This window comes from Macrotis lagotis, chromosome 6 (genome assembly GCF_037893015.1).
Source record: "Macrotis lagotis isolate mMagLag1 chromosome 6, bilby.v1.9.chrom.fasta, whole genome shotgun sequence".
Taxonomy (NCBI): domain Eukaryota; kingdom Metazoa; phylum Chordata; class Mammalia; order Peramelemorphia; family Peramelidae; genus Macrotis; species Macrotis lagotis.
In genome coordinates this window covers 5,119,386-5,133,483 of record NC_133663.1, presented here as the reverse complement: position 1 = coordinate 5,133,483, position 14,098 = coordinate 5,119,386, and the positions used below count along the sequence as shown (strand labels likewise).

The window sequence follows — 14,098 nt, the reverse complement described above, 5'->3', positions numbered from 1 at the left end:
TACCTAGAGGTTAATGTTCTGTACATCTTCCATTGTAAAATTCTTTATAGTCAAGTAGTTTTCTCAAAATAAACTGCTTGAATCTTTGGTTCTGGTTCATCCTTCAGGAAAGATCAATGATATTGTTGGAAAAGAAAGGTGCCCTTTTTCATTCTTTGGAAAATTGTCAGAAGTCTCTTATCAAGGATATTACTGATGTCTTCCTCATTTTATTCTCCTTATTTTCACCACCTTGTTTATTTTCTATTATAAGCCCCCAATTTCTTTCCACTTACCAGATTCCTTTTCTGGTCCTCATCTCTTCCCATTCACCAATATATCTGAGGATTTTCCAGGCCTGCCTACCATCTCTTCTGACTTGTAAACCTGATATTCCAAGGATTGTTTATTTCAACAGTTGACTGAGCAAATGACTGGAGAAAGATGCCCAGAGATTAATTATAAGTCTTCAACATCTAACTGCATAAGATATGAGAAAGACACAGCTGTAGAACTGATACTTTCAGTCATTTTTAGGGGTTTTTTGCAAGGCAAATGGGGTTAAGTGGCTTGCCCAAGGCCACACAGTGAGGTAATTATTAAGTGTCTGAGACCGGATTTGAACCCAGGTACTCCTGACTCCAGGGCCGGTGCTTTATCCACTGTGCCACCTAGCTGCCCCTAGTCATTTTTAATAGTAGAAAAGGTGAATAGTGATAGAATACTTATTCCCAATGTTTTAGAAAAAGTTGTTTTCATTACTGTAAAGTTCCATTCTTCTGTCATGTAGCATATGATCTTTGAAAGATATTACTTGGTCATAAGCCTTATACCATGATGATGGAGATGATAATAAAAATGGTAATAATGAGATGAAATGATAATAAATGTATGATTAAGGGAAGTTGAATAACAAAAGTTAGAACATAATCTATTAGACTAATTACCAATGACAGAGCCAATGCCCCCTCAGTGATCAGAGATACCTTTTACAATTAGAGCTCCCTTTAATAACGTTTGATTATATAAGTCCATTACATAATATGAACAGATGCCAATTAAACTAGAGTTGTGATTGGTTCAAGATTAATCCTACTTGAAAAAGGGTCTCCTAGATCCCTAGGTAACAGGGACACAGAATGAATCAATATCTCCAATCCCATACACCCTTCTACTACTGAGACATCATTCTAAGAAAAACATCCTATAACCAGGCTGAATTATCATTCAACTTATATATCTAATTGAAGTGGCAGGTTTGCTTACACTGACACGCATATAGTCTCCTAGCAAGTATCAGATTACCATGACCTAATAAAATAGTAGACTACTAATTACTGAATAATCAATTTCACAATAGTAATCATTCTAACATCTATAAATTGTTTTAAAGTTTGCAAAGGGATATACATACATACATATATATATGTATATATATATATACATATATATATATATATATGGATGTATTATCCAATTTAGTCCTCAAACAACCCATTATTATCATGTTTTATTGAGATAGAAATTGAAGTTAAGAGTAAAAATGTGACTTAATCAGAGTCACTTAGCAACTAAATGTCTCAGGTGGATTTGAAATGAAATATTAGTGAATATGAGGCATTTAGGTGACTTAGTAAAGAAAGTGCTAAGCGGGGACTCAGGAAGATACACCTTCCTGATTTAAAAAATATGACCTCAGACAGTTACTTTATGACCCTAAAGAAATCACTTCTCCCTTTTTTACCTTAGTTTCCTCATCTGTCAAATGAGATGGAGCAATAAATGACAAACCACTACAGTCTCTTTGCCAAGAAAATCCCAAATGGGGTCATAAAGAGTAGTATACAACTGATTGAACAATAACAAATTATTGAATCCAAGCAAATGATTCTATTCCCCTAATCACCAAACTGCCTACTAATGGAGTACCTTTGTTAAGCCAATAATCAGAGATTTCCCAGCTTTGGATTTACTTCTTGACCTCTTACTCCAATAGCAAAACATTGTAAAACCCAGTGTCAAGAGGAAAAAAATGGAGGATGATCTTAACGATGGGAATTCCAGTGTTACCCTTGTGAGCTTTGAAAAGCTTCAACTCCTACCACCATAGGAAGATTATGTCATTATAGCATGACTCCATCTTCCTCATTGTATAATCCTAAACCTTCAGAAGTGATTCTCTAATCATTTTATCTTAAGCCTGATACTGCCCCCTCACATATGCAAATGCAATTTAGCTTTTCAAGACATTTTGAGTAAGAACTACAGCCATCCAACCTGAAGTGATATTTAGAAAGGGTGTAGGTATTTTACTAAGGTTGTACAATATGCAAAGTGGATCTTGACTCCCTTCCTCCATCTAAAAAGAAAAAGTGGTAACATGGTAGCAGGCTCAATGTCAAAGGCTCAGAGGCAAGCCTTGGGTGTAAGAGGGGTAGCAGCTATGGCTTCTTGGCTTCCCACCAGTTCATTGAGCACTCCCACATGGTGGCTGGCAAAGGATCAAGCTCAAGACAGGTAACTCATCATAATAGATGAAAAATTGTTTGTCACTACATTGACTGATATTCCAGAGGAACATGTCAAAACTAGAAAAGTTCAGATTTTTGTTCCTTTTCACAGTAACATACAGTCTGGAGTAAACACCACAAAGAAATGGAAGATGGGGTTTGATACCAGAGAGCTGTTGGGAAAACTTTTTTGATGGGCTGATAGATCCTCTGTCAAATGTATTTTTAACCTTTCATACTAAAGAAGAAGCAATTGCAATTCCAGAAAAAAATATGGCTGGAGCTATGGCACTCCATAGAGAGATAGGTCCCCAAATCTAAATCCAAGTATTATGGCACTAACTTTTCTCGAGAGAAAAGAACAAGGGTGTTCACCAAATAGGTCAGCACTGACTAAGTCAGCTGTGCAGTGTTTATAGTCCATGTATAAGACATCTCTTAATCTCCCAACAAATTTGATCTTTAAACTTTATACATACATCACCCAGGGCAAATGGGGTTTAAGTTTAGAAAGTCATGTGTTTAGGGTTAATTCACCACTTCTAATTGATGAAAGTTATTTTGTTCCATTCCTGGAATGCTCAAAAGGATCTCCTTAGGTATGTCCTTAGGGGTCTATTTTTCTACTATCCAGTCCTGAATGTTCTTGGCAGCCAAAGAAGAAAAAAGAACCACCAGCTTACCTCAGGAAGTCATTGAGTACCCATTAAAGAGATCGCTAGGTTTAATATCTTCTAGAACCTTTAAAATTGTAAAGGTGGTTTTTTCCAAGTCAAAAGGGAGAATGGAAAGGAGATCTGAGGGAGGTATCTCCCCTGCCAATTCTAGATCAAGTGGTTCCTTATCAGGGTTGGTCTGGAATGTCTCATGCCCCAATTTCTGAAAAAAAAAAAACTAAGTTCATGTTTTTATGTGGCTCCTACATGGTGGAAACAGCCCTTCCCCATTTAAAAGGAATGAATTGTCTTTGTGACATCAGTTCACATACCTTTTTTACTTAGTCTAATGTTTCCTTGATTAATTAAGACATTTTCCCCTAGTGAAGCTATCAGACTTAAAAGAGATGAGGTGGGGGTGGCACAGTGGATTGGGGCAGTTCAATGACACAATGGAATCCTAAGGGCCTAAATTCAAATCCAGCCTCAGATACTTGATACTTACAAGCAGTGTAACCTTGGACCAGCAATTTAATCCCATTGCTTTGCAAACACTGAGAGAGAGGAGAGGAGAGGAGAGGAGAGGAGAGGAGAGGAGAGGAGAGGAGGGAGGGAGGGAGAGGGAGGGAGGGAGGGAGGGAGGGAGGGAGAGAGAGAGAGAGAGAGAAATGTGGATTCCAGTCTTACACCAGGAAAGATTCAGGAAAAATCCCCTCTCCCTCTTGGTATGAGCTCCATTGATTCCATATGTCTATATCGATGAGCGACAAATATCATCTGTGCCAGTAAGAGTACTGCTATTTATAACAGAACCCCTTTTATCTTCAGTTTGCAATAAGCAAAGATACTGGAGAGCTCTGAGACAAAAGTTGGGAAAATTAATACGTTTTTGTTCTTACTGCCATTCAGAATGGCCCAGCTCAGGGTTTAGTTACAAGTCTGAAGTATTCAGAATGAAGACAGTCTTTTAATTAAAATGGTTTTTTCCCCATTAGAGTTCTACTCATTTTACATGGAATGATTAAATATAATAATGTCTCAGGGGAAGTGGGAACAGTATCTAATACCCCGTTTACAAGTCAATAAATCGAATATAGAAGAAATATAATCAAGGTCCCTACCTACCTTGGAGTCAAAGATGGGGCTCAAATCACCATGGGGGTAGGGGAGCGAAATCTTTTTCTTCATCCTTACACTGGCTTCATTCTCAAGGCTTGTTTCCCCTATGAGTGATATATAAAGTTGATACCAGATTAGTCTCAGTAAGAGACTTGATCAGTCAGGCTAAGAGGGAAGAATAGATGAGTGCATTCAAAAGAAACTGAGATTTTTTTCTTCTTTTTTTTCTCCTGGAAGTATTATCACCCTGGGCTTATTTCATGAAAAAAAATTTGCTTGCTTTCTTCTCATTTTTGTATCTGAGATGTAATTCATCCTTTCTCCTAAAAATCTTCTTCTAAGTAAAGCAGAACATATGAAGGATACAAATGTGGGCTCATATATATCTTGGACGTTGTTTTAGGAATATGGGACAAATTATAAGGAGGATGCGGAAAGAGCTCCTCTTGGAGATGACCCCTATTAATTTGTTAGTCAGTAGTATGTATTCATCATTTCCAGTTTTCTAGGCACTGGATTAGTGCCAGGGATAGAAAGAAAGGGGCAAACAGAGTTTCTTTCTTCAAGAAGTTCACATACTAATGGTATGGACAATCTCAAAATAATGAGCCACATAAAAAGATACATATGGTGTAAATTGAAGGGCATTACAGAATGGCATTATTTGGGGTAGAAGCTTAGGAGAAAGACTAAGAAAAAGTGTCTTCAGAAAGATGACATGTAAAGTGATTCCTAAAGAAAGCCAAGATTTGGAGATCATGAAGAAAGGAATTCCAGCCATGGCGCATAGCTACCAAGAGCATACTAAGGTGGTGTGTGAGCAGACATTGCAGATGGGCCAGGACAGCTATACTGTAGACAACCTATAGGAGAGTAAAGTGTAACAAGCCTGAAAAAGTAGGAATAATGCAATAAATGACTAACTTCAAATTTCAAATAAATGATTTTTAGATTTTATCTCGATGGTAAGCAGTAGAATTTGTTGATTTGGAATGTGGTATCCTCAGACATGAGTTTTAGGAATATCACCATGACAACTGTGAAAAAATGTAGATCTGAAAGACTGAAGGCAAGACCAAAAATTAGAATGCTATTACAACACCCAAGGGGGAAAATAATGAGGGATTGAACTGGTTGAGGTACTAGGGACATATGAAGTTCTAAGAAATGTTTCTGGATGTAGACCCAACAACATTTGACTCACTGTGGATGCTGATGGAGTAAGAGCAGTCAAATATGATTTCAAGGTTACATACATGGACAGCTGAAAGCATGACAAATGCTCAAGAGAATTGGGAAGTTAGGACAAAAGAAAATTGATTTTTTTTTAAAGAATGATAATCTGAGCTTAGAGGACTTCAACATGCTATTTGTGAGGATTTTAAACTGGAATTTGATTAGAATAAGAATTATCAAAATGATGCAGTGAAAGAGGGGAAAAAACACCCTTTGAAATCCTGGATACTATAAATCTCAAGACCATGTGGAGAATGAATGAAAATAGGATACAATATGAAGTGAAAGATCAATGGCTATATAGTTGAAGGCCCTGGATTCTAATTTCTCCTCTAACGTTCTGGGTTATACACTCCAAATGAAGTCTTATCATTTCTTTAGGCTCCAGGCTTCACACTTAAAATGAAACAGATGGCCTTTCTACTCCTAGGTTTTATGGACTTAGTGGGATTACTCACTTATATTGACTTAGTTCCATTCCTTAGGAACTCAAATATTTATTTCTATCAAAGCCTCTCAGTAGACAATTTTCTCCCTTAATTCCTTTGGCCTATTTTTATGTCTGAGGCACCCAACTTGGGGTTCATGGTTAGCTTTCACCAAGATTCCATACTTAATTTTATTAAACCCTTTATGAAAAGCAGAAAATGTCCAACAAGGACTGTATCCTTTCCTTGGGTTGTTGTTCTTGCTGAATATCAGCACTCCCTAGACTTAGCAAAGTGTTCTATATTCAAAGAATCCTCAGCATAACTATCTATCTTAATCTGAAGTCAGTTTTCTATCGCACAAAATAAAAGAACCTCTAAATTGGAAGTAATCTCAAAGACCATTCAGGTTAACCTAAATCTAGACAAAAATTACAGCTTCAACTTTAGTAAAAAGGAAAAACAAAGATTTAGTCTTTGATTGAAGGCCCTACGCCCCCATGTTCTGGAGCAGGACATTATGTTTATGGGCAGATCTTAACTGTAAGGAAGCTTATCCTTGCTACTGCTGATCAAACATTTTCAGTTGTATCTGACTCTGTAATCCCATTTGAAGTTCTTTTTACAGAAGAGGAAACTGAGACAAAGAAAATTTAAGCAACTTGCCAAGTATTTCACAGCTAATAAGTATCTGAAGTCAGATTTGAACTCTGATCTTCCTGACTTATGGCCCAGCAATGTATACACTGTGCCACCTCACTGCTCTTCTTGGAGCCTGCCTAAAGTTGTCTCATTGGGAATTAAACAATTTTCTCCTACTTTCTGGAAAAGCATAGTAAAGGTATCTACTCTCTTTTTTCATCCCTAAGAACAATAAAGATAAAAGTTTTCTTTTCTCAAAGTCTTTTCCAGGTGCAAGATGAAAAATTTCTCCAATTGATGCTCATATGGGTTCAGGTCCCAATTCTGTTCTGTGTTATGCCTGTGTCTTCATAAATGGGTCTTGTATTCACTATTTGTCTTTACACCATTGCCTTGCAAAAATAAAAAATAATAAACAACAAAAAAGAGCATGGTAAGATGACCTAGAGGATTCCTACCCACTTTAGGTCTGTGATCTCATGATCACAGTGAATTTGAGGTCTAATAGTACCCTCCAGGCCTTTCTCAGATACATAAGTCTCAAATCTTGCTGCCCCCTTTCAAAATCCATTCTTTAGATCCAGGTTATTTTTCCTTTAAATTTTATCTTTGAATCAATTCCATCCTATCACCTGGAAAGCTGTTTTGGATCCTGACCTACAGAGTGAAATTGATCTTCCCTGCTGAATAGCACACATGAGGAACAGTATTGGGTGAATCTTCATAAGATTCCATTTTCTGGGGTGGCTAGGTGGTGCAGTGGATAGAGCACCAGCCCTGGAGTCAGGAGTGCCTGAGTTATAATCGGCCTCAGACACTTAATACTGACCTAGATGTGTGGCCTTGGGCAAGTCACTTAACCCCACTGACTTGCAAAAAACTAGAAAAAATGAAATAGACATAAGATTCCATTTTCTTTTAAACAGGGAAAGAATAACATTGATATCATTTTCCCCATAAGTTTACAAGTATGAAGGGACAAGCAGGAGCATGGCCAGAGAACACAAGTATGGAAGAGAGAGAGAGAGAGAGAGAGAGAGAGAGAGAGAGAGAGAGAGAGAGAGAGAGAGAGAAACAGAGATAGCTTTACAGAGACATATAGGGAGAGAGAAACTAAAAGAGACAGAGACATAGAGACAGAGTCAGAAAGATAAGAGAGATGATATGAGTATCTATATAATAGAAATAAATATAGCATAAATATGTATACATAGATACAGATTTAGATATAGTTACAAACTGACATAGACATAATTCAGTTATAGTTAATAGCATCATGGGACTAAGGCTCAAAAAAGATATTAGAGAACATTGAGTTTAATCCTCTCATTTTTCAGATGAGGAAACTGAGACTGGAAGACATTAAGTGATTTCTTTTTTAAGTTATTTCATTTTCTCCAATTACATGTCATGACAATTTTGACATTCATTTTTACAAGATTCTGAGTTCTAAATTTTTGTCCAATTCTCATTTTTCTTCCTGAAATTGGTAGAGATTAATATAGGCTATCCATGTGTTATTATGTAAAACGTATTTCCATTTTAGTCACAATTGTGAAGGAAGAAAAAAGATAAAAAGAAAAAACACAAAAATGCATAAAGTTAGTGAAAAAAGGTATGCTTTGATCTCCATTCTGAGTCCATCAATTCTTTAACTGGGTGTAAATAACATTTTCTTTTGTGAGACCTTTGTACTTGTCTTCAATATTTTTGTTGTTGAGAAGAGATAAGTTATTCATACTTGATCATCACACAATGTTGCTGTGATTTCCTGGTTTGACTCATTTCACCTTGCATCAATTCCTACAAGTCTTTCCAAGATTTTTCTGAAATCTGCCTGTTCATCATTTCTTATCAATAATAGTATTTGATTATATTCATATACCATATCTTATTCAGTTGTTCCCCAAATGATGGACAACTCCTCAATTTCCAATATTTTTCTCCCCTGAAAAGGGATGCTATAAATATTTTTGTACACTTAGGATTTCCTCCCCCCCTTTTTTATCATCTCTTTGTAATACACACTTAATACTGACATTGCTGGATCAAAGAGTATCCAGTTTGGTTGCCCTTTGAATATAGTTCCCAATTGCTCTCCAGAATGGTTGGATCAGTTCACTACTTCACCAATAGTGCATTAGTGTTCCAATTTTCCTACGTCTTCTCCACCACTTATCATTTTCCATTTCTGTCATATTATCTAATCTGATACGTATGATAGATATTACTCAGAGTTGTTGTAATTTGAATATTTCTAATTAACAGAGATTTAGAGCACTTCTTCCTATCCCTAGATGTGTTGATTTCTTCAACTGAAAATTTCCTGTTCATATCCTTTGGCCATTTATCAGTCAGAGGCCTTTATCAGAGAAACTTGCCATAGAAATTATTTTCTGCCTTTCTGATATCCTTCTAATCTTGGTTGCATTGGTTTTGTTTGTGCAAAGGATTTTTACATTAATATAATCAAAATTATCTATTTTATATTTTGTAATGCTTTATATCTCATGTTGTATCATGAATTCTTTACTTCTCTATAGATCTGACAGGTAGATGATCCTATGTCCTTCTAAATTGCTTATGGTGTCACCTTTTATGTTTAATGAATGATTTCTTAATCATCAGGAAAATGTAATAATTACAATTTGAAGCCAGCAATTCAGAACAAGAGTAACTTTCCCTATGGCCACTGATTCATTTCAAAAGAGATTAAATGTAAATAGCTATTTAGATTTAGGGATAGCCACATGTATACATATCAAAAAAAGACATGGATTAATAAGTAGGTGTAAATACACATTGTCACATGTACACAGCTCAGAGAAAGAATACAGGTCAGGGACAAGAGAACTGTGAATTCACTAAGAAAGTAAGAACTTGAATCCTAGGTCTATTCCTCACTCCACATGACCACTGGGCTACTCACTAATGCATTCTAAGCTTCAGCTCCAATACTTGTAAAATGAAGTAACATAAGTTCTCATCTGTTTTCTAAAGTTCTTGTCAGTTAAGTATTTCCTAAATGTAATACTTGATTATCCATAGTTACTTCATAAAAACAAAATACCATTTTAGTTTGACTCTATCCATCATTCATCTATCTATCTATCTATCTATGTATCTATCTATCTATCTATCTATCTATCTTGAATGGAATTTCATCCTTAACTAAAATCCTCTTATATCCTATCTTGTATATAATCAACCCTTATCTCTTTCAGCAATAACATAAGATTCTAGAGTAGCCAGACTTGTAGCTCACTCTCCTAGATGAAGCTGATAACATCCCTTCAGGGTTAGACTTAAAGAAGTTGAGGGGAATTCTTCTTTAATGACATTGGCTTGATCCATAAATTTCTTATCTATTGCCTATGATTAGAAGATCATAATATTTAGCCAATTATTTCAATTAATTTTTATAAGGTGATATTGACTATGAAGTCAGAGTTTATATATATATATATATACATACACAAGTATATATATATATATATATGTATACACACATGTATGTTACAAAGCACTCTTACTCCCCCCCAAAAATGAAAGTGATCATTCTCAACCCATCTATTACTTCAGTCTCTGAAAAGAATGAACTCATTCTTAAAAGTATTTTTTTCAAAAATTCACTTCTGATGGACAAAGCCAATCTCTCCCTCAGTCTGACCTTTTAGCATCAGAGACATATATACTTCTGGGTTGGCTCTAAATTATGGCTTGACTGTACGGCAGATAAAGTATGACAGACCACAAACTCTCAGATGAATTTTTACTGCTGTGTCCCTTGCCATTTTGGCAAGAATGCTTATCTTTTAAAGCTCATAGTATAATAGCCATCTCAAATATCCTTTAGCTAAGTCAAAAAAGAACAAGCACCAAAAGATAAGACAATAAGTTGGCCCTGAGGGCAGAAATAATAGCATAACACTCTTATGGAGAAGGAGGGCATGGGTGGCACTAGGCAAGACATCTCCTTATTCTGGGACTGAAAGCATGACGCTCACATGAATCATACTAGAGTGGAAAAAGAAAACATCTCAGTTACTTCAATTGTTTAGTGTCTTTTATAGATATTCTCAGTTCTGGCTCAACGGCCCATTGAAAAATGGCTTTTCTTCATGTGTTAAAGCTTGAAACTATTCTAGGATCTCCATTCTAAAAGCTTAATACCTTAACAACAATTCCATTGCTGTAAAATTGATAAACAATAATCAATGAAAATTTAATTTGGAATGATCCACTTTATCCCTTCTTCTAAGAAGTATCTAAATGACCTTGTGAAATGAGGACATGGAATCAACAGATCTTGAGGTTGAATCTTTACTCAAACATTTACATCTATGAGTCTCAATGTTCTTATCTATAAAATGGATATAATAATATCCCTTATTTCACAGGATTGCTGTGGGATCAGTTTCACTAATATTGGGTTTCTTAAAAGTATTATCTTAGAACAGTTAAAGCTTATAATCATTGGTCCTAAGAGATTTGGAACAATTTGCATAGATATAGCTCTTTCCAATCTTAAAATGGAAAATAAATGAGAACCCTGGTTGTTTTTATTAGATTGTTTGGGAGAATGCTGATCAAAATAGTGGTTGGCTGATCAAAGCCAATCCAGTGTTTGTCACACTTTGCTTCCTGGAATCCCACAATCTCATATCTGGTGAATAAGAAGATTCACTTCTCCCCCAATATTCTTGCAACCCCTCCAAATATTTTAATGAGATTTGATATAGAAAGCCAAAGCAGGCAAACTTGCATCCTTCCTGATGAGGAAGCATCTGCCTAGACCCCTGAATTATGGGGTTTTCTTTCAACCCTAGATTCAGTAATTGGGCTTTATGACTTCAATTTGTTATTTACACAGGAATTTGATTTTGATATTTTCATCACTTGTTAGTTCAGGGCCATGTTTCTGCTATAATTTTATGCATTTTGGGTTTGTCAAATTACCTTCCTCAGCTGGCCTAGCTCCACTAGCTTTTAATGCAGATATGTTGTGCTTTTATGGCTGGATTTGTAGGCACATTTCTAAGTTTATTGGCACATCTCAAAATCTGGGCAGGATTAATCACCCTCTTTCCACCTGACTTTATAGGCCTCCAGCAATAACATCAGTCTAAGTAATGCCTCGGCTCCCAACTTATTCTATCTTTGTTCCAAGTCAGTTTTCCTCTCTTCTTGCCAGCTCCAAAGAGAAGTCACTGAAGCTAGGGTATACACTATCCTGCTGAGCATTGGACAATGGGGCCCAGTCTGCCCTTGGACACCTCACTGGAACAATCAGTTTTACTGCTTTTGGCCACAGGCAAATGGGAGGGAGGTTGGAAGTCATCTTTAAAATAAATGACAACAACAAAAAAATTCAAAGCAGAACCAAATGAGATTGAATTTCAGAGCATGGGTGGGCAAGGTGCTCAAGCTGTCCCTAAAGGAGATTATGGCATCATCCCATTCTTGCATCACAGGTTATAGCTGGTCAATGTTTAAGTTCTGTATGGAAATGGAGAGAACTTAATAAACCTGCTTAGAGGACAAGGTAGGTTTTGAAGGACTCTCTTTCCCTCCTACCCTTCTCCTCCATTTATGCACACACACAATTACGTATAAATGTATATTATACATATAATATATATAGAGAGAATATATGTATATGCATACATATATATTGTTTACTGTGTATGAATATATGTATATATATTCACACAAACAAAACCTTTTTGTATGCAAACTGATATGGAAAGAATTTATATAAATATAGATTATACTATGAATATATAATTAATGACATATTATATATGGTTGAATAATCTGATTTCATCAGCCTTAGGCATTTCCAGGGTAGAAATTCTCTTTGCTGATATAGCTCAACAATTCTTGATTTATTTGAAGATTTTTTGTTGTCTAAAGAGCAATGGAAACTTAAGTGACTTATTTGACGTATGTTCTCAGCTCTGATTATAAGAATAAGGGACTTGAAATTATGGACTTTGAACAAAAGCCAAAGACTATTACCATCAAATTAGGGAAAAAAACATATTATATGATTATGTAATTTTACTATCTCATACTTTATTTTTCTTCTTTAAGGACATGATTTCTCTGTCATCATATTCAACTGAGATCAGTGTATAGCATGGAAACAATGTAAAGACTAACAGACTGCCTTCTGTGGGGTGTGGGGGTAGGAAAGCAAAAATGGGGGGAAATTGTAAAACTCAAAATACATAAAATCTTTCTTAAAGAAAAAAGAATAAGGGTCTTGAAACCACAGCTTTCTGATGCCTAATTTGGCCATACTGTCTATGCTCCTGTTATACACATTGTATAATGAATCCTTCATCTAGGTCCACTCACACAAAATAGAAAAGGCAGCAGTACAAAAATTCCTTTACCCATTAAATTCAAAGTTAAGATTTAGGCATTTAGAAGAGATTCATGGTATCAGATTCTGATGATGACCTGGACATTGTGGCAAAAGTGTTTGTTGCAATTAACAGCTTTTGATCATTTGTAAAATGGCCTTGTGCTATCTTAAAATGGGGTGCCCCAATCCGAAAGTCATCACTGACTTCTCTCCACTCACAAAGGCACTATCCTAGTGAAACCTCTCCTTGTTTCATTCCTTCTAATTGGCCTTCCTCACTTGTTAAAGCAAACTTTCTAAAAGCTCAGTTCTAATCATGTCATACACCCACCACTAGCAGCACCAATCAACAGACTCATAGAACTTCCCTATTATCTCAGGATAATAGAGAAAGTTTGGCTTTTAATGTTCTTCCCAACCTGGCCTCTTTCTACCTTCTCATTATTCAGACACTATACTCTCCTTCTACACTCCCTTGATGAAAGATTTCTTACTGGTCCTGCCACAGCACTCCATCTTCCCAATCACTGGCTTTTTACTTGCTGTCTTCTATATCTGATAAGCTCAGCTATCTCACCTGGGACTCTGGTTTGGCTAGCTTCCTTCAAGTTTCAAATCCCTTATTCTGCATGATATTTGTTCCTGGGCCCCAGCTACTTTTGCTTCTTTCTCTATTGGCTAATCATTAACTTCTATGCTAGAAAGGGCCAGACACTGTGTTAAGCCCTAGAGATGCAGATAGATAGATAGGAAGGAAGGAGAGAGGTAAGGGAGAGAGGGAGGGAGGGAAGAAGGAAGGAAGGAAGAAAGAGGAAGGAAGATAAACATACACAAAATGAACTATATAGAGAATCAACAGGAATTAGCACTGGAATTAAGACTTAATAGTTTTCCTATAAATGATGATAGTTTAGCTCAGACCTGAAAGGAAGCCAGGTTGGTCCTAAGGGAGAATATTTTAAGCATGGGGGAACAGCCAGATAAAATTTCCAGAACAGAGAGATGAAATGTCTGGTTCATGGAACAGCTTTTGCCATTGGATTGAAGAGTTTATATTGATGAGTAAGATGGACATGACTGGAAAGGTAGGAGAATGTTAGCTTATGAAGTTCTTTGAATGCCAAACTGAGGATTTTTCATTTGATCCTGAAGGCA

The 14,098-nt window shown here is 36.1% G+C and overlaps 1 pseudogene; it reads left to right on the top strand.

Annotated features, from left to right (window-relative positions):
• The first annotated feature begins 2,359 nt into the window (after positions 1-2,359).
• LOC141491561 (NADH dehydrogenase [ubiquinone] iron-sulfur protein 4, mitochondrial-like) lies at positions 2,360-2,871 on the top strand (annotated as a pseudogene).
• Positions 2,872-14,098: the final 11,227 nt, after the last annotated feature.